General features: G+C 37.9%; 1 protein-coding gene across 1 annotated transcript in view; it reads left to right on the plus strand.

Annotated features, from left to right (window-relative positions):
* Nucleotides 1–23044, plus strand: part of tbl1x (transducin beta like 1 X-linked) — a 59968-nt gene that overhangs the window by 17640 nt on the left and 19284 nt on the right. The gene's annotated exons all lie outside the window — the stretch shown is intronic.

Raw genomic sequence — 23044 nt, forward strand, 5'->3', positions numbered from 1 at the left:
GTCTTACCCGTTTTCCAGCTAAGATGCCCATGCTACACATCTGCAGGCATTTAATTGCAAAAAAAAAAATAAACTGTGAATAAAAACTTTGTATTTCTGTGTGTTACAACTCAAATTACTCAATGTTAGTGGCACTTGCAGTGATTATTTCAGTTTGGGACAAAACTTCAGAGTCTTACGTTTCAAACAAGACCAAAATTGTTCACATTCTCCAAATAGTTCAAGAACATCATTTAATTAACTTTGGGTACGCCTTGTATTGGGATTTTAGGCCTTTCACTTTACCTATATATTGTGAATGTTATTGAAAATAGATTTACATGCAATAATTTGTATTGAGAAATGCTCATAAAACACTTTTTCCTATTAGTATTCCTATCAAATACTTTAGTTTGGCAATTGCCAATTATATGGCCCAGATTGCATTTTGTGTCATCGTAGACATTTTCTGCTTGGCAAGTGAAGAGATACACGAGAAAAAGCAGCCATTCTTGTGTGCAAAAGGACTCATAAATAAATTAATTTTTAAATATTTTTTCCTGTAATTGGACAAAAATTTGAAAATGCGCCTTAGAATCCGGTGCGCCTTATACGTGGATGAAATTAGAAATGCGCACAGTATTCATGTGCAATACTACACAGGGTTTTATGTTACACCACTGTATTGTGCAGTGATTGATAAATAAAAGAACATCGCTAACCAAAATCGCAAAGCATTTTTTGCAACAAGAATCAAACCTGAGTAGCGGTGGCGAGAGCGCTGAAACCTAACCCTTACACCACCAGTGATACAGGTAAGACATGACAGACTTTAGGCTTGATCTCATTAACACACTATTCTTACTCATGGTGCCAGGAACTGATGTTCGAGAATGGAGAAAACAGAAAGTCGTCCTGAATAATATAAACACAAATTCTGATTCATCCTCAAATCACCAAAGAGTTTATATCTTTCAGGACGACTTTCCCTTTTCTCCGTTCTCTAACATGCGTCTCTGGCACTGTGAGTAATAATACTGTAATGATAAGGTAAAATCTAATGCCTTGTCGTGTGACATCTGTATCAGTGGTGGTCAGGCGTTTAGGTTTTGATTCCCACTGCAAGCAATATTTTGCGATCTTAGTCAGAAATATTTTTCGCAAATCAATCATTGCACTAATATATACCGTAAGTATATGAAATAACTACCGCTTATTCCGAACTATCTCTCTGTAGTATAAGTCTCACCAGCCAATAAAAGCATAATTAAGAAGGAAAAAAAACATGCATATGTCGCACTTTCGGGGGAAATTTTTTTTGATCGAATCCAAAACCAAAAACATAAATGTAATTTTGATAGGCAACACGGTATACTAAAAAACTGCGACTCATAGTCCGGAAAATTCGGTAGGTTTGCTCTTACTGTAGTTTTAAATCCATGCGCCAAACAGTCCAGTGCGCCTCCTATATTAAAAATTCACAACAAAAGACTTTTTTTTGGAGGTTGTGCCTTATAGTGCACAAAATACAGTAGTTGAATAACCTACCTTTCTTTTAGTTGGGAATTCTTCCCTTTTCCAAAGAGGAATTGAAAGCAGTTATGCTGCATTTGCCTCATGCACTAAAATTGAAATCATGTGGGTGTCGTATTAGCATGGCTCTGTACGAATACGAGGAAAGGCATGGCTCGGAATGAAGATGAGTATTTTGGTTTGACCTCGGAGTCAGATGGAAGGGAAGCGCAAGGAGTGTGGGGGCTGCTTCGGGTGGCATGAGCAGCTGTTGACAGAGAAGCGAGATCTTCCGGTTGCCATAGTAACATTTGTATTGCCCACACTGCTGTGTGTGCTGCCATGTTTATAGCTTATTTGTGCAGCCTTCATGATGCTGAAAAAAAATAATTGCTCGGCCTAAGCGTTTGTGTTTATGACTTGCCACCCCAAGGACAGTGTTTCTTAATTTTTGTGCATTGGGGAATAAGTGTGCATAAAAGAATGCTGGTGTTCTCTCCTATACAGTGGGGCTGCAATGATTAGTCGATAAAAATCGATGACAGAAATGGTCGCCAATGAATTCCATGGTTGACTATTGTCGCCATTCACATTTTTCCAACAGAGCGAGGCTTCTTGAAGTAGCGGCGCCCCTTCAAAAAAAAAAAAAGTTTTTTTCAATTATTTGATTTTATCATTATTAAGCTCTGAACCCGCGTACGTCGAACCGCGAAGTAGCGAAGTCCCACTGTAGTACATTAGTCAATTCATACTAAAGTGAAAAAAAAATGTTTTCATTGCCGGAAACTCGGCAAAATGTAACGTGTCAAGTTTTGGACATGTTTGATAATGACTTAGTTGCTACACTTGGGATTGCTGTTGCTCACTGTTGTTTCAAGCGTTGCTCACCGACTTTGTGTGAATGCTCAGACCCTTGGAAAATTTGAGGGAACATTGGGTCAAGGTGTTTCCAAAAGTGGCCATTTAGAAATGAATAGTTCACAGCCCTTAAAACCTTTCATCCGTCTATTTTCTATCTATCTGCCCTGGTCACATCCCTCGAGAGGGGTGACCGATTGCAAGACAATCGCATACACAAAAACAAAGAAAATTAAAAAAGGCGAAAAGTAGAAAAAACACACACCAAAAAAAATTGACTATGGCCAACCCAAATGCCCAAACACCCAACCAAACAAGTTAAGCACCTCGGCACCCAAGTTGGTCATACTTTCCTCCCTCCAGTTGATACAGGACCCAAGAAAGTGGCCGTGTCCCTCGGGTCAGGGTGACACAACAGACTCTTCTGTTCAACAGCAGGGCCTGACAGCTTTCACTGGTTTACCCCTGCCGCATCATACGGGTGCCCTGCCCATCCCTTATGACACGTCTCAACATTCCACTATCCTTTTACAGCACCTCTCCACTCATTCCTATCACCGTGTATTTTACTTTGGCCAAATTTTAGACCTTGTTGAATGAGTTGATAATGTTTGCCTCCTTTTTTTCGAAGTCAATCAATGATTGTCCACACTTGCGCTGAATGATGGTGCGTAAAAATGAATCGCGATTATCTTTCAGCTTGTTAAATTTTAGCTCTGATTGGAATACAGACTGTAAATGTGTCCATATTTAAGTTGGGACTTTCATTTGCTAATCAATGTGTCAATCCACATTTGAATCAGTCAAAATTTGCAGAATTGGTCATTACTCTTTTTTTTTAAAATACAGGCCCTCATAGGTTGTCACAGGCTAAGGACCGTGGCAAAAAGAGCTTGCAATTAGGCAAAAATGGTGTCAATCAAAAGGTCACAGGCTAACAGAAGTAGTGAAAATAATCAGTCGAGTCTGTTTTTTTTTTAATGGGGAGTTTGGAGTGAAATAAAGGAATGACAAGAAGAAACTGAACGAAGCAGACTTGCTTTTAGGCTATTTTTTAAAGTATTATCTGTAAGCATTATCGTGTGTTTTTGACTAAATATTTTACATGATTGGATTCACTGGACTATCTTAAATCTAGCGACATTTTATTATCGTGTCATGGGTAGAAGTTCCCAGGGCTTTTGAGTGAGCAATCTCGTTTTTATAGTTTTTGGGTATCTGGTTTCAGACTGATTGTGATGATTCTGTGATGAGTATATTTTCAAATGGTCTAGTCTTGAATACCAAGAGTTTAAGCTTTCCAGTGATATATGGTACGACATATTTCTGTGACTGGTGACATTGTACCGGCATATTTGCTATCAAAAGTCAGACGCCCCGTCGTTAGGAGGTTAACTTCCAACGGCTGAGAATAGTTAGTGTATAGAATTTAGGCCTCCTAGTGGTACAAAAAAAACTTCTATTCAGTAAAAAAAAAACATTGATTAGAACATTATTCAAGATTTAACTATCATACCAATTAATTTTAATAAGAAAAACATATGTCAAGAAATTTGTATGGATTAACCTAGTCGTTGTCGCCATGTTTTTTTTTTGGCATCTAGCTGCTACGCTGTGATCCTTTGGCACTGGTTTTTGCACACATTAGATAACAGTGCTCTCTAGCTGTCCAATATTTCATACTGGGGCATTAAGTACTTTTCTTATAGACTTTGCAGTTGACAGCTACTTTACAAAATACACATAGTATTTGTTTTATTTACTGTTCTACTGCTGCTAATACACCAGTTTTTGATTCAAAGGGATGTTGGTTGTTGTGTTGGATTACTTAACCACTCAGGTCGTAGGTGCACCATTTCCTGTGGTGCCTCTTGGGCTTGTGTCACCATGGTGGCGCCCATCCCTCTCTGGACATACATGTTTCCTCCCGGTCTTGAACCAGAGGCCTTTTGAGAAACGAATGATAATCATGCGATTATTCGACTAATTGTTTGAATATTCGGTGACTTATCGACTGTTAAAAAAAATTATTTATTACATCCTGTTGTTTTATAGTGATATTTGGAATAGAAGAAGAATATAATAGAATTTACTTTTATTGTCATTCTTTGTAACCATGCACACAGAACGAAATGTCGATACACCTGACCCGTACAGTTAAACTGTAGCGAGCCGATGCAGCCAAACAGGGCGCCGCCATTTTAGACCCAACTGCTGTGTTGGGAGTCAATAGGAGACCAACCCCCCAATTCCAACCCCAAATTTCGAGCGCCAAGCAGGGAGGCAATGAGTACCAATGTTGTAAGTCTTAGGTATGACTTGGCCGAGGCTTGAACCAGCGACCTACCAGTCTCGGAGCGGGCGCCCTACCATCTAGGCTACCGAGCTGGTAATTGTACTCAGTAATAACATTTCATTTTGAAAGAGGGATAGTTTCACTTTTGTTCTGTAGTGAGGTTTGCATCATTTCTGTGACAGTACTCTTGTTCTCTACATATGCGTGTTCGCCATCTCATAAACATTCTCTTCGTCTTTGAAGCATCTCACGACAGAAAAACCTGTCACGTTATCTAACTGTGGCCCAGATTTGATGCTGCCATTTTTTTCCCTCAGTAAATTCTCCATTTTCTTCAACAAAAAGCCAAAATGACAGCTACCATCTTGAAGTAGCATCTTACCGCATTTTGGTTTGTATTGCAAGGAGCCATTAAGATAGAAGATGCATTGAGGTACTGTCTGTGTCCTATAATCTCATCCACGCACACCACACGCAGAGGATATTCATTGCTACCCACCCCCACGCTGTCGTATGCACTTGCACGCCTGCCTGATCTTACACCCAGCATCATCCATATCAGGCGCTTTGACTAATAGATACGATAAGGTTAGAAACGCCTGAGCTGGACACCTCATGCAATATATAGTTTAATCTTTGCTCTGTACAGTAATAGAAAAATGTTCGCCTCTATGGCGACTGCGCTACCACCTCCTTTGTCAGGGGTCGTTTGATGCATTCACAAAGGGGTAGAAACTGAAGGTGCACTAAACATGCACAAAATAAATACAGAGAAAAATGTCAAATTGCTAATCGGTTTTCCGGACTATAGGGCGCACCTAAAAGCCCCAAATTGGCCAGAAATTTGAAAGTGCGCCTTATACTGCGGTTAAGCCAATGTGATATGACCAAAATTATTAAGATAAAACATTTCTTATTAGTCGATATAAATAATTATGATGTCTTTTTTTTCTTTCATTTTTTAAGTCCCTGAGTGAAAGTTAACAAAATCAGATGCTGCTTTAACCATTCTTTAATGTCTTATGAAAGATTGACACTGCTGTATAGCATTTCACAAATATGAGAATATTAAACAAAGTTAAAAGTTAACAAAATGAGGTAAACAAAACGCAGAACATTGCACACAATCCCAAAATATAATAATAACAATTAATACACTACTAATTGTAGTTTACACTCAGCAACATGTAAAAGCCTTTTGTGCATGAAGTCTTAGGGCAGGGGTCGGGAACCTATGGCTCGGGAGCCATATATGGCTCTTTTGATGACGGCATCTGGCTCTCTGAAAATTTCTGAACGAAACAAATCAATCAATAATTTTACTAATAATGTTACTTTAGCAAAATAAATAATAATAATAATAATAAAGTCAGAAAAAACCATGTCCAAAAAAAATAAATAAATACACACATTTTAATTTATATATATTTTCACCTGCAACTTTTCGTTCAGGCACGCAGCTAAGAGCCAATCTGTTCTCCGGTGAGCGGGAGGGTCCGCTACCCGGAAAGTCTACTTTTAATGGATAATTTACAACAATCTGCACAAGTCATTTTGAAGCAAAGAAGTAATATTTCCTCGTTTTTGGTTAGCTTTTTTATGCAGAGTAAACCCTTCTAATCAAGAAGATGACGAAAAGGAAAAAAGATGAAGATTACCGTTCGTTTCAGCAGGAATGGACAGAGCAATTTGCCTTTATTGAGAGAGCAGGTTGTGCAGTGTGTCCTATATGCAATGATAAAATTTCCTCGATGAAACGGTCAAATATAAAGAGACACTTCGACACACGCCATGCCACATTTTCAGCGAAATATCCAGTGGGAGACAACGGAAAGAAGGCCTGTCAAGAACTACTTTCCACAGTCCAGGCTAGTCAGCAGCAGCTCCGTGTATGGGCCAAACAAGGTGATTTTAACTCTGCTAGCTTTGCTGGTTCTTTAGCAATTGTGAGGAGCGGGAAGCCGTTTACAGATGGCGATTATGCCAAATCATTCATGCTTTATGTGGCCAACGAGCTTTTTGACGACGTTAAGGATAAAGATAAAATAATCAAACGGATAAAAGATATGCCTCTTTCAGCAAGAACTGTGCTGTGATGTCGAATCAAGTGGAGATAAAAACAAGTGAATGACATAAATGCAGCGGAGTTTTTTTCCCTCGCTTTGGATGAATCAACAGATGTCAGTCATTTATCCCAGTTCAGTATTATTGCACGCTATGTTGACGGTGACTCGCTGCGTGAGGAAAGTCTTGCCGTTTTGCCACTAAAAGGGACAACGAGAGGAGAGAATCTATTCAAGTCTTTCATGGAGTTTGCAAATGAAAAGAATCTACCGATGGATAAACTTATTTCTGTGTGTACCGGTGGTGCTCCGTGCATGGTGGGGAAAAACAGAGGATTTGTAGCGCTGCTTCGTGAGCAGGAGAACAGACCCATCCTCAGCTTCCACTGTATTCTACATCAGGAGGCACTTGCTGTATTGACCATGTTTGGATCTACGTATGCATGCGAACGGTCGTTCTCACACCTAAAACACATCAAAACCAACCCGCGATCACGTTTAAAAGATGGAAGCCTAAACACCTGCATGAAGCTGAACCTCACCACCTATCAACCGGACTACAAAGCCATCAGCAAAACCATGCAACACCAAAAGTCGCATTAATAGTAAGTCAGAAGTACTTTTCTTATTAATAAATACCTCTAATTTTATTTTGAACAACATGTTATAACAGAGTCTTATTATAATATATATATTGTTGGTCTTCTTCGATTTAGATAAGAAATTGCTGACCTGAGGGCCTCAGACAGCGGTGAACAAGCAGAGCGGGCAAGTAAACATGGACGGATATGAATAAAACCTCAGCCTGCAGACCAGTTGATTGTTATAATTATAAATAATTATTAGTTTTTGTTAATAACTTACAATGTTGTTCAAAATAAATTCTGTCTTATTATACTATAAACTCGTTGATTTTCCTCTTCCATTTAGCTGTTTTTGGTATTAAAATATACATATGGCTCTCCTAGGATTAGATTTTGAAATTTGGGTTTTTTTCGGCTCTTTCAGCAAAAAAGGTTCCCGACCCCTGTCTTAGGGTGTCTGACAATGTTAACAAAATAGACAAAAAATGTTCAGTTTATGAAATGTTACAAATAGACAAATCAGCCATTGCTTTCAAGGTTACGAGCTAGAAAAATCCGTATGTCCACAGTATCGGGCTTTATTGCTGCTTTGAGGCAGGTTACGAGGTTACCACCTGTGGTCGCAGGTATGCGCAGGTTACGCCTTGCTAGCTAGCCCTTTTTTGCTTACTGACTGCTTCTTGCTGAACGCCCGCCAGCACCTGTTTGGGACTGAATTGTTTTTCCTTCAGCGTATTCTTGCTTGTGGTACTGTTTTAAATAGTGGAATACGTTTTATAATATTTGGTTGGCACATGTTGTCGGCATAGTTGGCTGTGCACGTTGCCGCTGTTTTTTTAATTTTTATTCTTTTTTATCAGACCCTTATTTAATCAAAATACCTCCAAATAACTTAAAATGAGGAGCCTCTCATGTCTATGACTCTTTCACCATGCTTTCAGATGGTCTGCGGGGTGTCTTTCGTCTCTTTATTGCGCATATTGAATATGTTGTTGTCCTTTCGCTTTCACTCTGTGAGCCGCAATTCCGGCAAAATGATTGTCTGGTCCTTGTCACTTCTTTGTCTACTCCTGGATGTTGTCCTGAAACTTGTATTTTCAGTTTATCCAAATTTTGGGGCTCTGTCAACTATTTGAGAGTTTTTTATCCAATAGTTGCTGTGTTTAACAAAATAGATATAAATGTTTAGTTCACAATCATTTGTGCCAGTGTGCGGTCACTCTTCTGCCTTTGAGAAACACGTACAGTGATCTTTGAGCGCCATCTTTTGGTTAACATGTTAATTGTTTGTTGCTAAAAGGAAAACAAAAGACACGCAGAACTTCGAGGGCAGCACAGAAGCCGACTTTTGAATGCTTAATTGTTGTGCATTGTTCACTTGCTCTTTAACTGACAAAAATACTTTAGAGTAAAGACAGCACAGCAATAATTTATGAATTAAATAACTCTTGTGAAACTTCATGTCATAATGTTAACTTCTGTTCTTTGAAAAATACTGTAAATTGTTTTGAATTTAAATGTATTTTTTGCAACCCTAGCTTACTGTAGTTTTAATTCTTGCGCCTTATAGTGCAGTGTGTCTTTATATATAGAAAATATATATGACAAAATACCTTTTTACTATACTTTGCTTTCATTTTTTTTATTTGTTGTCTGTTTTTACTACTGTTTTTTTTTCATATCACTGTTTTTATTCTGTATACAGCAACCCTGGGTGTCCTGAAAAGCGCTATTATTATTATATTGTGATGAGTATCATTATTAGGGGGTGCGCCTTTAAGTGCGTAAATTGCGGTAACCTCCTGCTGCAAGTAACAAATGTTTGCGGAACCAATAGTGTTAAAATGAAGAAAAAAAATACAAGCAATTTAATTTAATGAACGCAAATAGATATTGGCTAAAAGATAGCTAGCACTTTCGCTAATTGTGCTGCAGCTCAAAAATAAGTTCGGGTCTCTTTTGACCTAAAGGGCCATTTAATGCATCATAGCCGGTAATAATAATGAAATAATAATTTATAAGACTTGGAATATCCTGGATGGCATTCTTTTATGTTACCAGTATTCCCTGTTAAACACCAGTCCCATGCCTGGTGTCAATGTGTACACATTGCATAGCAAGCAATTTTTGTTAAAGAGGCCCCAACAATATTTTCCAAAACATTTTTTAGTCATCCCTCGTAACCTATTTTATGTTTTATTTTCTACTTTAGTTTGCATTCCTTTTTGTCATTTCTGGAACAAAATAACCTTGAATTATTTTTTTGTTTTGCTCTGTTTTGTATGCACACAATGTTTGAATATTTTGATTTATATTGTCAAACCTCTGGGATGGGCTCCAGCACCCCTGCGACCCTACTGAGGATAAGCGGTGCGGATAATGGATGGATGGATTGTCAAACATGTACTTATGCCATGTTTTACTGGTGGCTGGGTGCCTGGCAGCATCACCTAACCACTGTGGTGTGTCTTTGGCAAGTACAGCCTGGTGGCGCCAGCAAATGTTTCCACCCGGTCTCGAACCGGCGACCTTTCGCGTGTTAGGCGAATGTGATTACGACTGCACAACGGACACTGCAGTGTTGGCTACTAACACAAGCTGTGGGATTGTTTAACAGCCTTAAGCCTGATGCTTGAGAATATTTTGCTTTTCACCCATATACCACCGTTCTAAAATGAGATGGTTTAACTAAGCACGGTACACATCTTTATTAACCTCCTCATTTATATAGAATTTGACCTTTTTGAGCCATCACTGTACCTCAGTTATATTATACAGATAATGAGTCGGAGTATAGATGACTTCCTAGGGATAAATCCCTACAGGCCATTTGTTCAATGTCAAAGGATTTTCATGCATTTTTCCTTTTTTGAGTCAATAAAATGATGTCTGTTTCTGGCACGGACATGTAAACTTAAAGTATATGCATGTATCTATAATAGCTATAATTTCTCAAATCAATGTTTTCTTTGGAAAACATCGATCTCAACATGAGCCAGAATAAGGTCATTCAGGTACTGTTGAAAATGAAGTAACCAGAATGGCTTCTTGCTTAAAAACACCAAATCCCATTTAGCTATTATTGAGCTTGAGGTTTTGTGGCTTTTAAAAATCTTTGTGTTTTCATACAGTGTCTCTACCACTGTGTTGGATTTGCCCAGAAGTGACTCCACAGGCTCTTTTTGTTTTGACCATTCCATGTCCTGATTTACCAGCATATCATCAAATTAAAATAAGCTATCTCATGTTCCAATCTGTTTTACTAAAATAAGTTTCTAAAGTATTTTTTACCAGTTCAATAAATTAATAACACTGATGGAATATAGTAAACTCTACTGAACTTAACGCCTCCTCAGTTTAATAATATAAGGTACCTTAACCCTTAAACATTCTGCCGGCCTGCCAGTGGGCTCGACTTATGGTAAATGCTTGTCTGTACGATGTCACCAGGCACTGAAATACTTCATGCCACATATCATTGGAAAGATTAAACTCTTGAGATTCAAGATTCAAAGATAATTTGAAAATATACCCATCACAGAAACATCACGATCAGTCTGGAATAAGACACCCGAAGACTATAAAGCCGCCGTAACTCACCATTACGTCCTCTTGCCGTCTTCTACTTCTTTGAATGTCTGTGAAAACGGCTTCGTTACATGGAGGACAGTCCACATAATCGAATTCTGTAGAATCTTAATCCCAAAGCACACGATAATGCCGACAGATAAATAGGAATCCCACTTAAACATTTCTGCTTGGTTTCACGTTGCTTCTTGTAAAATGTTCGTTTCGCCACATTATTTCCGTTTACAAATCAACAGACTCATAAATTATTCCCAATATGATATTTAGCCTTCCCCTTTTGATTGACATCTTTTCCACGATAAGGGTCTGTTCATGCTAGTTTTATTCAAGCACATAGGGCAAAGTAGCATTAAAATTGCGTCTTTCTCAACCCATATATTCCACCTGTCTCACTTTTACCTTTACTGCTTGGACGCCCCTCGCGGACCATAGAAAAAATGCACAAAATAGCTGCATCATTGCATAAGCCGCAGGGTTGAAAGCTTGGGAAAAAAGTTGTGGCTTATAGTCTGAATTTTACAGTACATGCTATCAAGAGCTTATAATATAGTAATAACCATGTTTTTGAAGGCCATGTGAGCACACCTGAAAACCCCAAAATGTTTTAATTCTAGTTTAAAAAAAAACACTGGTAAGACCACTGGGCTGCCCCTTAATAGCATTGAACAAGGCAATTGTTGCCTACTGCCAATGTTCTAGTCTTCTTCCATTATTGGCCAAAGAGTCTTTGTCTATGTAATACAGGATTCATAAGTGTCACACCGCCCGACTCGCTAAACAAATCTTACATCAATACATTAATATTTCTGTGGCGTTGATATGTTATATCCGGTCTACATCGAAAATGTCACTGTGCGTATTTATTCACATATTCATTTGTGTTGGTGTGTGCTTCTGGCAAGTAAGACACCATAAATGCACAGAAGGGTCTTTCACATGAACAGTCCTTTCAGTGATCCTTTCCGTGCCCTTCTCGCCACTGCATAGTGCAACACTTACACAACGTCACGACTTTTGCTAAATACATAATCGGTGCGTGACTGTTTCTTCTATAAGAAGATCTAGCACATTACAAAAATCTGACTATTGACATGATCAAACACGGTTGTTGTTGATTTTTTTTTTTAACGTGTCATGAATAGATTGTTGAACTACTAGTAGATGTCTTCTTGATGAATAATTTGGAACCGCTAAAATAAGAAAGTAGTTTGACAGAATGCTTTTTGTGGTAGTCATAAAATGAGCCTCCCAAATTGATACACTAAATGAGATGATCTTATATAATTTCAGTATTTTCATATTTTTTTGCTTCTGAATGTTGAACAGTTGAACCATTAGAATAGAACACCTTTATTGTCATTACACAAAGTGTCAATGAAATTCGAAGCTGCCCCATATAGTGCACATATACATATCGAATTTAAATTCAAATTGACAGACTGTTGTGATACCCATATAGATGATTTTGTGATTGCTGCTATGTCTGTTCTTCTTTGACGGTTTACAGAAGGTTATTGTAACACGCAACTTATGAGCTACAGTTAGAGCCAATGTCTACCAAAGCGTTTCCCTTCTTTGAGCGAATTTTTGCGAGTGCTTTCAATGCCAGAGCCTTGTTTTACACTCTGTTGAAAATGCCGGCAGCGTGACGAGGCGCTGGGCATTTTTTGTTTGGAATACTCGGCGCTAAACGTTTTTTTTTCTGATTGCTAGTAGTAAAAAAATGTTCAACTCGGGGAAAATGCACCACTTGTCAATGTCACATTTTACCTAGCCGTCTATTCACAGCGAAGGCGGGGTGAGACAAACACCGCAACAACCAGTCAGAGTATGCTTTAGCATGGGGGAGGGGCTGAGTGAAAAATATTCCTTTTTCCTGACATATACGTAGCTTAAATATGTATCTTTGCGTTTGCAATCATTTCTATAATGATAAATCTAAAAGTTATTTTGATTAACTTTGCATTTATATAGACTTTTAAAACATAATAATTTTTAATAAGACATGTTTACACGACTCTGATGGGACCAATTGTATGTATATGTGTGTGTGTATATATATATTTATATATATCAACTATACAACGCACACGACTTATTTTTGATTGAAAATCTGTATCAAATATTGTTTCACTTTTTCAGAATAGGACCTGAGTCGCGGCGGTGAGAGCACTGAATCCTGACTACTGTACCACCAGTGTTATAGATGACTTAAGAAGAGACATTCAATTTTCTCATCATCAAACCATTTTTATTCACAGTACCAACATAAAATTACAATGCATTTAATTTATGTCCTTCAATATCAGATTCATCATCAAATACACCAGAGTTTTTTCCCTGTTTGTGCTTGTTAGCATTTATTTATATCTTTCGGGACGGCTATCCGTTTTCGACATTCTCTGATCTAAAATCTCTTCTACTATAACTAAAAACACTGTGATGCTGAGATTAAACCTAACGTTCGATCCACGTTACAGCAAATGTTTTGTGATTGTGTTCAGCGACATTTTTCGACTAATCATCTATTGCATGATCAGGTAAACCTCTTGTATAATGCCAACCCAAACTTGGAATTTTTCTTTATACCGTAGCTTTAGATTAGGTTCCCCCGGTCTCGTATGTAGGCGACTGGGGGAAATATCTGTCTTCTGTAGCTTTGAAAGTGATCGTAAGCAGGTAATTTCATTATCCGTCATGACTTGAAGGAATGTTAACCGGTAGGTAATTTGTTGACCTACTTTGATGCCGTTGAGTGATTCGGAGACACACAGTCACATGTCTCATAAGGAAGAAAACCAGTTATTATTGTTTCATTCAAATACACAACCCTACGACAGAAGTGTTTTCCCTTTACTGTATTTTTATGACCATAAGGCGCATGTAAAAGTCTCCAGATTTTTTTGAAATTGTGCGGCACGCCCCATCGTGCAATGCACCCTGTCTCTCATGCAGAGCGGCGGATGGAGACCAGCTTGGTGTCCTTAGATTTGGGTGCCCACCCTCCAAACTGGGAGGTTTCAGGTTTGAGCCTTGGCCTAGTCAAGACTTATAACATTTTTCTTTGAAATCCGTTTTTTTTTGTGAAATCCTTCACATTTCCAACTAAATGCAACTCCTATGCGTCTCCTGTGACGTTTAAGCATCTCTTGTTTTAATGACCACATATCTCACTTGCGCGAAAGAGGACTCAATGTGATGTTATTGAAAGTGCTCATGGATGCTAACGCTGTAGCGTATCTAGTAATTTGAAAGTTATCTTGCTACCGGAGGCGTAACAGTTTCCCCCCAAATATTATTTAAATCCAAAACTTCACTTTCCTCCATTGAATGCTCTTAGTGTTTTCGTTCGCAAGTGTGTGTTGATTTCTACGCTACACGGAAAAATGAAAACCGAGCAGCTGCTGTGAAAACATTGAAGATTAATTAATCCAAGATTCGCAAGTAGAGAAAGCTGAAAAACAAACTCTGACACGTTGTTATCTGTGTGTTTTACTTTGTAATCAATACTTAAATAAACGCAACTAAATTTCGCTATTGCCATATTCTTATAGACGTGCACTTGTATGTTTTTCTGTGTTGTGCCGAAAAATGCCCCACCCCACCATGCATGAAATTTCCTTCTTCGCGCAAACATTACTAAAACATGTTGGTATCTAATTTTTGAGGGAATGCAATAGAACAGGAAAGCATGGAGCATTTGCACCTTGTATGCACATGGGGAAACATTTCATCCAAACAGAGGGCACCCGCGCCGTATTTTGCAGGTGCGCCTTTAGTAGTGGTTAAAAACAAAAACAAAACCAGCTACGGAGAATGCTTCCTTTCACATGGTGCGCCTTATGGTTGTGAAAATACAGTAGTCTTTTATTGAGTGGTCCTTCCGGTTATGAGCTCCAAAATATGTTTTTCTGCTTTTAGGCTGGTACACGCAATGAAACACATGAATTCTTGTTGTGATTACCCATTTTTAGGATCATTATTTATCTCCCTGCCCCCATTCCACCATTCCCCTCTCTCTCTTCTGCTTCCCCTCCCCCAAGCTCCCTGGCGAAGCTTTCCCCTCCCCCGCTCAAGACTGCAGCCCAACCAGAAGCTTCAAAGGCGGGTTTTACTCAGCAGAGCAGTTCAAGAGAAAATGGCTGCTGTTTCCAGGTCTTGTTTGCACATCTGTCAGAAGGTGACTGTTCAGGCGAAAATGAGGTCCCTGGTATGCTCCTTTTCAGAGGCATTTTTTTCCACAGACCTGCTGCATGTGCTGGATATGGCGGCTTTTTGTTTTGCCTGTATAGATCAATATCCTGTTCGTTGTTAAATAGAATACTTGTTCATTTAAATTGAGACCGAGGGTTGTCCTCTTTGCAACATCTAAGAAGCCATGCAATTTTATATCAGGGCTGCAACAAACAACCGTTTTAATAGTTGACTAATAATGACTATAGATACAATTAGTCGAATAATCGGACATTTTTTTCTGAAATTTAGCATGACAATAAACACAAGAAAATTTGATACAATGAAAAATACATCTTTTATCCCCCCTGTAAACCAAAAACAAGCCAATTAGCAGCAGTAGAACAGGAAATAAAATAAATTCTATGTAAATTGTGTAAAGTTGTTTAAACTAATTAGTCGGCAGCACTGCAGTGCAGTAGTTAGCGCGTGTGCGGCACAGTTCTGAGGTCATGGGTTCAGATCCAGCTACCGGACTTCCTGTGCGGAGTTTGTATGTTCTCCTCGTGCTTGCGTGGGTTTCCTCCGGGCACTCTGGTTTCCTCCCACATTCCAAAAACATGCATTTCAGGTGAATTGGCCAGTCCAAATTGTCCTTAGGTGTGAATGAGCGAGCGAGTGGTCTGTCCCTGTGTGCCCTGCGATTGGCTGGCAACCAGTTCAAGGTGTCCCCTGGCCACTGCCCGAAGATAGCTGGGATGGGCTCCAGCACCCCCCGCGACCCTACTGAGGATAAGCAGTGCAGATAATGGATGGATGGATGGAAATTCATTAGTCAACAGCAAAGTCTGTAACGAAAGAACTTAAAGATTCCCTACAGTTTAAAATCAATCAGTTTGTCGATTTTAACGTTTAAATAACAGACTTTTGTACTTTGGACTACATGTATTAAATTTCAAGTAGGTTAGTCAGACATAGTCTGGCATAACCCTCAAGCTTACCCTTTTTTTCTTTTTCAGATATACAATGCATGTCATCATAACCAAATTAGCTTAAATGCAACTTTAATCTTTCCCAGGCGAATCGGAATCGGTTTCTTACAACATGCTCATAGCGTCACTGACCTTTGGCCATGATACGCAAGGTCTGCTTGGTAGTAGTTTTTTTACCCGCTGTATCCAGGCTAAGATGCCTCGAAAGTTTAGAAGTTTTGGTACGCATAGTTGATGTAGAGGCAGTCATTTCTATATGTTGGTGCTCCAGATAGAGACGCTGTTGCGCATAAGCACTTCTCATCAGAAATTATACTCTATAATATTTAGATGCCGCAGTCTGTTGGAAAAGCCTTTCTGGCGACAGCATTCAACAATGGAATTCATTTTCGGCTGTTTCTATAATCGATTTTTTTTCGATAACGTCGACTAATTGTTGCAGCCCTAGTACAGATCAACATCCACTTTGTTAAAAAAAATTGAATACTTATGAGTCATTTGTATCTGTAGTTATTCTAGTCCTTTATTGCAATATCTAAGCCATGAAATTATATATAGATGTTTTTTTTATATACATATGATTGACTTTATGTTAAGTGATAGAATGCTAAAATCCAGATACAGTACTTTAAGGCAATGAATAAATTGGGGCCTATTGCTACCTAGTAGCCCATTGTCTATTTTTAGATAGCATAACTGCAGAGCTGCTTAGGCTCAGCGGCTTTATTGTAAAAGATGTCTTTGCATACAGAGCCCATTCCATAAATGTTAACATTACACCATTTTTTTACGCCTGGACTTTTCAACTTTAATGCATAAAAAGGCAAGTGAGGAAAAGGGAATTGGGGGATGGGAATTTCAATTACGCTCAGAATGCATAGGGCTCATCCATAAAGCATCACGCATCAATCCAGAGATTTTGTTTTTAATAGCACACCATTTGTTTGTGTTAAGATGCTCATTCGGGATATCCTGCCATTTACTTCCCCAGCTATATCAGCCATTATGCCTGCATATTGACTATTGTTACGATGCACTGTTTTTTCATCGCACTATTATTCTAGCTTAGGCCTGTCTCAAGCACTACGTTGTATATACTTTTGCCCATTTGTTCTGAGAGTATTATGTATAGTTTTTATCTTAAGCGTCTTTATTACGTGTTTTACCTTGGAGTGCCCTGTCTAATCTCGTTGCATACAGTGTTTCACTACGTTGTTATCAATGACAACAAAGACAATTCGATTTAACACAATTCTTTGCACATGAAATCATTTTCTGCATTCTGACTAGTTTATTAGCTTAAAACCTACCATATTTTCATGACTATAGGGCTTACAGTGTTAAAACGCGCAGTCTCTAGCTGGTTCCATTTCTGTATTTAATACCACACACACCCGCACTATTGGGGCTGTTACAACAACAATTCAGACAAGTATACAAGTGTGTGTATTTAGAAATGCAACGGAAGAAAAACTGAGTTTCATTGTGGTTTATTATTTATTCCAAAGTAAAACACTTGGAAAAAATAACATTTTTATAAAAAAGAGCTAGAAGTTTCTGCACCATTGAGTATTGGTCCGGGTGGAAAAATGACAGTTTCATGAAACGAAAGCACCAAGACGATTACAATATCTTTTAAATTGCTAGATACGGGCCTTAGCATTCAACGTACTTCTGCCAACAATGCATTGTGGGTGATGTCACATGTCTTCTTCTGCGCAAGCGGGACACAGTGGTGTTTACATAGGAGACATATAAAAGTCACAGGAGATCACATCTAGTTGTAAATGGGAAGGATCTCACAAAACATCGGATCTCACCCAAAAATGTAACTCTTGACTCGGCCAAGGCTCTAACCTGTTAGCTCCAGTCTCTGAGGCAGGCGCCTAACCCTAAGGCCACCGAGCTGGTCTATGTCTGCTACGCTGCATGAGACAATGGACGCACTGGTCGTTAGGGCGCGCTGCACAATTTGAAGAAAATCTGAGACTGGCAAAAATAACGATATCGCACTTATGTGCGCCTTATGGTTGTGAAAATACGGAAAGTGAAAACAAGGTGAGGTAGACTAAGTGTGTCGAAAATTAAAATTAAAACTAGTCGAAAAAAAAAACATCATCTAAATGTTTTTTGTGTTTAACGGCGGTTTTGCATCCATCACGTTGGTGCATTGCCAACCTTCATTAAAATTGTACTTCTCTGGGATAGAAAATTATCCTTATCCTGCATACGGTGTATGAAGGACTTGCCAAAACTAACATTCACGATTACAGTTTTTTTTCCGTACAAAAGACAGGAGGGACAGATAAAGTTGCAGTTGTAGGCTTTTATACACACTATCCTGTAGATGGTTCTTCTGAACAGCCATTAGGCGAGTGTCTCTGTCTTAACTTTTGGTCTCTTAAGGTTAACTAAACCAACCTTGAACTGGAGAAAACCTTCATTGTACGGTTGCTGTGTATTTTATAACATGTTAGTTGTGGTTGTATGTCAAGAATGCACGTGTGTTTGTTTGTGAAAAAGTGCCTGTCTGATAACTGATGTGTGCTAGCTCTTTAGGGTTGACTGTCTTACGTGACTCCAAAGTGTGTCCACATACAGAAAGTGTGTGGCAACTTGATCAATGTCGCAATGAACCCAAAGACTCGGGATAAGATTACTGATTAATAAGTGCAGTCCACATACGTAAACACTCTGTTTCAGGAAATCAAGAGATAGGTATTTTTTAACACTTACTACTTCTTTGTTTACATAACCATTGTAATGGGACTACAAATTGTGCTCTTACAGTATAGCGATTTAAGTTTTAAAACGTACTGCACAACCGCTTGGCGGACGCTAGTTGTTGTGTATCCTCATCAAATGCTACATGGAAGTATTGAGTTTATACGTTTAACCGTAATCATTTATATTGTTGGAGAACAGAACAGTCGGAAAGCACAGGGTTTTTATTGAATGATTGGTGTATGCAACTTTGTATTACCCTTTTCTCTACATTGCAATGCATTATATATATCAGGGGTCGGGAACCTTTTTGACTCAAAGAGCCATAAAAGCAAAAAATATTAATTTTATTTTGGGAAAGAGCCACACCATATATTATGAGACAAATTTACTAAATTGCTAAACCGGCACCCCAGACAAAAGCTTAACAAGCTTATTTTTGATGATTTGATAAAAATTATGAAAAGAGAATAATGCCAGAGCCCCTGTCCCAAATTCAACAAACAGACCACTTTAAACTTGTCTCTTTCTTGCAATTACTCAAGATCGGTTAAACTCCTTTTGACCTTTTTTTTTATACATATTGGTTTCAAAACCAGATGCAAGCATTTATTTTGTAAAAAAGTCACAACATTCTGAGAATAGGGAGCCTTATGTGCTTACCTTTGGCGAGAGATGGGAGGGAATGCTTGTACTTTTTGCATAGCTCCACCCATCCCTCCCACTCACCCAATCAAATGACTAAGTTCTCCTCCGGTGTTTTGGCGTATTTACAGTTCTGTGGATTCATCATAAAGTATCTGAACACTGAACACAGATTATATAGTGAACTTTTAAATAAAGGATTCTTTAGCGTTGTACAGCCAAAACGAGTTTTTTTCCCCCTTTTTTTGTGTGACACCTTGACTGTAAATTGTAGTGAAAAACGTGCCCTATATATACTGTGAAGTGTTGCCTTTGAATTTAGCTTTGGTTTGGCTTTACGTGTACCTGGATAGGATAGACAATTCCGGTTTTGAACAAGATGGAGAAATTTTGCATGCAATCAAATTGGTCTCTGAGCCACAGATACTCATAGAAAGAGCCATATATGGCTCGCGAGCCATAGGTTCCCGACCCCTGATATATATGATGACAACAAATATTGAAACCAGAATTTTTTAGCTATTATTCGATGTAATATGAGAGCTGTGCTGTTAAACAGTATGCATCTACCTATTTAGCAAATTACTTTTACAATGCTGCAATAATCACTATACAATTATGAAAAAATTATGAAAATTCAGACAAACTATTTTTGAAGTTAGGTTTGAATGTCTCTAGCGCTGTTCAGGTTTATACCGCCTTTATACTGTTATCCATCTTACACCACACTGAAAATTAAAGGGAATCAGATTTCATATTTTTACTGCCTTGACAATGTCATCATAATTGTGCCACATGACGGCTAAATTAGTGATTGTGTCACCTTAATTATGTAATTGAAAAAAGACTGTTCAAAATTGGGTGGCATAATAAATGCACTTCAGTTTTAATAGATATCATGTATTCAATGCAACTTACATTGAATAATCCTACAGACACGACATCTATCTATCTATCTATCTATCTATGTTATTCAAAGGATTGACAGGGTTCGTACGGGTGCTTAAAATCCTTGAAAATGCTCGAAGTTCAATGTTTTTGTTTCAAAGATTGAAAAGTGCTCGAGTTTTGGGTGAAGTGTTTATAAATGCTTGAAGTTGTTGCAAATTTTTGCAAAACGTTTTTAATAATGACGTTGACGCTGCTCTCTGGTGGATTCCCTTTAGTATTTATTTTCTTATTCCCTCTTGATTAACGTCAGCAGCCATTAGTTTGTATGGGATAAGGCGTCATCGCACACCCAAGAGGGAAGGTGCGTGCTACACCTACAGGGCACTATGAAATGTGTATTAGTGCAAGGATTAGGTTAGGGCTGCAACAACAAATCAATTAAACTCGATTAAAAGTGTTGGCAATTAATTATGCCATCGATTCGTTGTATCAAGTAATAAGCCACCAAGTATGTTATATGAATCTAAAAAAAGTGCATGTAATTCTGGCTTGATGCTGGAAATTTTAGTACCACTTCGGAGAAGGCACAGAGAGGTTTTTATAAATAAGTCATCTTACATTTTTCTAAAATCCTAAATATTGAACATTGCATCATTACAAACAAAAATGGCATGAAAGTTTCAACTTAAGTGTTTGACTGTTTCATCCTGAAACAAAGTTAAGAATTTTCAAGGGAACAGAAAGTGCTTCGGAAATACAGAGAGAGAGAAAAAATCTGAAAATATTTTAATAAAATAGATGAAGTTAAAAGAAAAGCAATATTGATGACATGTTTAACTCTACACAAGGGGCGGTCTTATTTTTTCTTATTTTCATGTTAGGAATACTTATCATATTCAAAGATTTTCCCCCCAAAAAACTTTTGTTTACAACATTTTGAAAAGGGAGTTTACACTTTTGATATATATTTTATGGATAAAAAATTGCTACACATAAAATGAAATGTATTGTTCTTTTTGTTTTGTATGATAAGTCCAAATATAATATGATATATGGATAAGATGGTAGGAAAAGAGTATCCTACCTATTTGCAACTGTATAGGATAAATCTAACATGTATTTTTGTTTATTGTCAAGTTATTTTACAAACACTTGGATTTTCTTATTGTTTTATATCCTTGAATATTCTGTTGTTTTGTGCACTATTCTTGTAACAGGCCAAAACTAGATTATTTGAATAAAGAGGAGGAAATTAAAAATGTCTTTAAGAAATCCGATTGATTAATTGACAAAATAATTGACTGATTCATCGATTATGCAAATAATCGTTAGTTGCAGCCCTAAATTATGTATCAATTACGAACATTTATTCTTAGCCATGCAAAAAAAATAAAGGTAGCGTTTACCAGTGGTGATTTGTAATAGAAGAACTATCTGCAACTGGAAATGTAAGCTACATATTACTGTAATTTTTACCCAACACATATATAAGGAGATATTTGTCTCAAGATTATTTAAACACATATCGTCAGATCTACAAATATATTTACAATTTACTCAAGATCTAAAAATTATATGTCTTGATACACGCAGGATTAAAAATCACGTATGTAAATCTCAAGATATATTTGTTGCTCTGCAAAAACATGATTCATGTCGGATTTCTTCTCTAAATGGTACTGAAGTAATTATTAAAAAAAAATGGCTTTGAAATTCCTTAAGAAGCGCTTTAATTTGCCCATGGAAAAGGTGTATGAATCCTGGACAGATTATCTGTATAAATACATGTTGCGTGTATATATTTTCATGCAGTGTCATCTGCATGAAACTCCTTGACATTTTTGCAGGTAATTTTAAAGCCCTTTTTAGGTCGTTGTGGTGGAAACCACTAATATGCTTTAGGTTCCCATGCTTTTCACGCATGACACTGATGTTGTTTGATGTCACTGAGCTTGAGTCCAGCATGATAGATATTAGCGTTTCCATGGCAACAAGGTTACCCACTTAAAGGTGTACGTGACTGAGGTTTTATTTGTACAAAGATAACATTGGTAGGCGGTGGCTTGTTTTGTTCCTCTTTTTCTAACCATGAATGAGAGGATTTTGGTATGAATATTAGCAACTGTAACGCGTTACACTTGGCCAATTTAAAACAAGTAACAAAAAGTACCCAAAAAGGACAGTAAAAGAGCTCAATGATAGTTTTATAAGCTGGTAACTTGCTTAAAAGGATTGCACAAACTGGTGGAAATGGATATATATATCGGTGCTCTTTTTTTCTCTCGTAGACCGTTTCCATCCTTTTTCCCCCTTCAAGTTCAAATGTTGCAGAACCTTTCATAGTCCACTCATCTTTCCAAGGTGGATAAACCTGAAATCATTTTGCCAGATATCGAGGCCCAGGTAGTAACATAGCAGATCCTAGCCAGTCTGATTGATGCTGATTCCCCCGTCCATCTCTAGCAATGCCCAAAATCAAAAACCCCCCAGGTTTCTAGGGAATTAGGTGTTCTGTTCGGTTCGTTGTTGTTGCTCTTGTTGAGGACAATGTTTCATTAACACTAAAGGTAAAGCCCGCAAATGTGGTTTTCATACAAGAAAGGGCAGAGATTTCTAAATTGAACTCTCTAAATTGAAATCTTGAAGCAAGCGACAAGTCTGTGAGAAGTGAAAGGTCTGGTTTTAATATCCCACAAAATTTGTAAGTCCGTTCTGCTTCTCTTTCTTTGTCATCTGCGG

This window comes from Urocampus carinirostris, chromosome 14 (genome assembly GCF_059441175.1).
Source record: "Urocampus carinirostris isolate Australia breed hairy pipefish chromosome 14, RoL_Ucar_1.0, whole genome shotgun sequence".
Taxonomy (NCBI): Eukaryota; Metazoa; Chordata; class Actinopteri; order Syngnathiformes; family Syngnathidae; genus Urocampus; species Urocampus carinirostris.